Genomic DNA, 4,287 nt, shown 5'->3' on the forward strand with positions numbered 1-4,287 from the left:
ACTTTCAGGGTGGTCATGTCTCCCACATTTTATGGAAATTGGGTCCCAAGCTTAGGCCAATCGCCAATAATGATACATAACTATTTTTATTTTGGTGATGACTTCACCAATGTAATTTAATCTTTCAACGTGATAAATTAAATATTTTTGCCTACAATTTTTGAGGCATGTCTTATTCGATGGTCACATTCACCAATCTATGATAACATTTAAGTTAGGTTATATGTAAAGTACATATACTTGACAAGTGTCTCTATTCTAGAGATTTTTCAAGGAACTTTTTATCCTTTCAATATTTGATCCAAAATAGATTTTGTTGTGGACAAGTGTCATTATTCCAGAATCTTTGACTGAAACTTTTTGTTCTTTAACATTTTAGCTCGAAATAGGATTTATACTGTTGATTTAGGATCATCTAATAGTTATTAAAAATGGCTATTGTATTTTTTATAATAATAAATTATGGCTTCTAGGTATTTATACATTTGGTTAGGATTTTTTGAAATAATTAAAGATTCGCCAGGGTTTTACCAAATTTTCATGCGACAAAAAAAATCGCCAATGAAATTAATTTTTCCTATTTTGAAAAAAAAAAAGCAAATACAAATTATTTTTTCCCCTAAAATAATGTTGGATTCACCATGATTTTATATATTTTTCCAACGGAGGGTTTCTTAAAGTTATCCTTGGCTGAGAACTAGTGTTCTCACAATTTTATTACTTTCTTCCATCCAATTGGATGTGTATGATTTTTTGTTGTTTGCCAATGTGGGGTTTGAATATTTTTATGTTGTTATGCCATTGAATGTTTGTAAAGTGTCCAAATATGATTTTTCATTGGAAAAGTGTGATATTGGGTGGATTTAGACTAATGAGTTTTAATTTTGTCAATTAATTTGATGTTTGATTTTTGAGCTTTTTGTTTGTTGCATCATTTTGTGTGCCACCTATAATCTATATGTGCCATATTTTGGCTTGATTAAAATATGGATCTTATAGTACTTTATACAAGGAGTAGGCTCATGGGGTTAGAATGACACAAAGGACATGTTAATTATTTTATATATTGATCCAAAATTATTCCTTCAATGTTTAAATGCTAATTTTTACCCTTTGTAAAATTTTGCCAGCATTTAGGTATTTGGTTACTTTTGGACATTTTGTGTCTTACTCATGTTCTAACAAGATAATTTATGGATTCCATAAGAATTTATGTTCTTTTAATAATGATCAATTAAGCTATGTGTAATTGTGCCTTTTTTTAGTTTTTACTTGGTTGCTTGTCTTGAGTGTTTTGGAGTTAAGATATGTTGGAAGCATGAATGTTGATGATACTTCTATGGGGGAGTATTGTAGAAACATTATTAGATCATTATCATGATGATATGTTACATTCATGACTATGTTTGTCATTGATGTCAACATAGCATTTTTTTGTAGTATCTAACAAAAGAACAACGATAAAGAACAAGTTGGTACAAATAGAAAGTTGAGCATTTTCACGAAGAAAAATTAAAGGAAGATAATACTAAGTGTTTAGAATATGCAGCTAAGTTTGGAAGCATAAGATATTAATTCTAAAAGAATTCATGCAAGTTTCAGTGAAGACTGTTCTGAGATAGAGTTTATAGAAGCATGTTATGGTAAACTTGTTATATCTCTTAGTAGATCTGTTATTCTAAGAAGCCAAAGTTAAATGAAGAAGACATTCTGGAGATGATGTAGCTAAGCTCTCTCATCATAATGTTACACATTTTGAAATTTATTCAAGTTACAAGGTGAATGATTAATGTTATCGCTAAGTGTAATGTGTTCTTAATGAGGTCCTATAAAAATTAATTAAGAAGATGTAATAACCGACTCAAGGAATTATTTTATGGATTCAGTATAAAGGAAGGACATTTTCCTTTATCATATATGGAATGTATTAATGATTTTGAGAAGTACAAAGAGTGGAATGCAAAGATAAGCAGAGCAGAGTGAAGGTGAAGGAAACTTCATTGCCAAAGTTTTATTATGAGATCCGAAGTTTGATATTTGGATCCAAGGTTTGTGACTTGGTCTACAAGGTTTAACAGTAATTGGTCTATTTGACAGAATAGAGGAAAGGAGTTAAAGAATAGTACAAACAATTATTCCTCAAGGAATAGTTGAGAGAGCAGTTGGACATTGAGTTGAGTGGTCTTGCCCTAAAAGTTGTTTGGACAGTGGGTCCTTCTACCTTCTACAACTCCTAATAGGGTTGGTACAACTCCTAAAAGGGTTGGAATCTTCTAACAAGGATTTAAAGTCTCCTAACAGGGACTCATATGTACTAAATGTTGTAATAGACTCATAATAGGGTCCATACTCTAACAAGGAATATTTATATTAGTACATCATCTTGTGGGCATCATTCTGACTAGGGTTTTCCCTCTAATCAAGGGTTTCCCTAGTTAATATATCTAGTGTAATTGTGTATGTGCATTTTGGTATGGTTGCTATTTACTTTGATTAAATGGTTAAGATTATTTAAGGTCAATAATTATTGGATAATTGATTCACCCCCTCCCCCCCAGTTATATTAGTCGACTGTTGTTTCTAACAATTGGTATTAGAGCATTAGGTCCTTGAAGATAAAGTTTAACAACTTTGGGAGATCTATGGAAAACATATTCAGAAAGGATAGTCTAACGTTTGGTGTAACAAATTATGACAGCTGGAAGGAAAAGATGAAGACACATTTGTTCTGTATGCATCCAGGATATTTGATCTTAACAAAATTAGAAAAGATAATTGTTGCTAAAAGTGCTTTGGAAACTTGTACCAAGGAAGAGAGAGAAATTTTCATGTGTGACATGATGACTAGAGAAGCACTGTTATCTGCACTTCTTCAAATTGAGTACAATCAGGTAAAACCACTTAATACTTCTCATATCATTTGGAAAGCTTTGGAAAATAGTTTTGAAGGTGATAAACATTATAAGAAATTGAGGCTATAAAGTTGGATTTGTGCATTTGAAGATGCTAAAATGATGGAAGATAAATCTATAAGAACATATATAGGTAGGATATCAAAAATCATTGCTTATATTAGATCTCAAGGAGGAACCGAGAAAGATGATGAAGTGATCTGGAAGATATTGAAGAGCTTAATGCCACCATTTAAGCAAGTAGTTCAAATGATACAGTTGTTGATCTCTTGTACCAAAGATTTCACAAAGGAAACATTGCTTGGGAGACTTGAAGCAGTTGAGAATGAGCTTAGACAGTGTGGAGAATTTATCATAACTGAAATAGCTTTCAGTGCCCTAAATATTTCGCCTAGTTTATCGAGGAGCACAAGTGCTAAAGGAGACTTTTCTAGAAATAGCAGATTTGATAAGGACAAAAGGATAGAAGGAGCAGCCCTTTTGGTAAGAAGAGAAAAGGATGGTAAGAAAATCTTTAAATGTTGGACTTGTAATAAGTTTGGTTATTATGCATCTAAGTGTCGTAAAAGAGAGAAAAAGTATAGAAGAAATTTCAAACCTAGAAGAGAAAGAGAGTGTTTATATGCAAATGAAGAAGATGATTCTGATGAACAAGCAGTAAGTGCTAGTGATGATGAAATAAGATTTGTAGCTATTAAAGAAGAAAGTCCAGAGAAAATGGCTTTGGTATTATAGGTTGAAAATAAATCTAATTAGATAATTGACAGTGGTTGTTCACATGATATGACTAGTGATATGAACAAGTTTGTTGACTTCAAAAGTCATGATAGAGGCATTGTCAGAGTTGGAAATAATGCAGTGTGCCATGTTAAAGGTATTAGATCTATAGCTCTTGATGGTAAGACTAACACTAAGGATGTATATTTTGTTGATGGTTTGAAACACAATCGTCTAAGTGTTGCACAACAAGTGGATAAAGGTTATTAGTTATAGTTTATAAAGAAGACATGCATGATCAGAGACAAATATGGAAAGGTAATTGGAATAGGAACCAGATCTAGAGGCAATACATTTCAACTCAATCCCACTGAAATGATATGTTTGATTGCAAAGGTAGATGACTATTGCAAGCAAGCTACAAAAGAAGAATTGGATCAGATAGTGAAGAATGAGACATGGGAATTGGTCCCCAGACTAGCAGACAAGAATGTGATTCGAACAAAATGGGTATACAGGAAGAAGATGAATGAACAAGGTTAAGTTGTAAGGAACAAAGCAAGATTGGTATGTAAATGTTACTCACAACAAGAAGGAATAGACTATGACGAAACCTATGCTCCTATGACAAGAATAGAAGCAATAAGGTTATTCTTAG

This window comes from Cupressus sempervirens, chromosome 6 (genome assembly GCF_028749045.1).
Source record: "Cupressus sempervirens isolate cs-2001-9-10 chromosome 6, ASM2874904v1, whole genome shotgun sequence".
Lineage (NCBI taxonomy): Eukaryota > Viridiplantae > Streptophyta > Pinopsida > Cupressales > Cupressaceae > Cupressus > Cupressus sempervirens.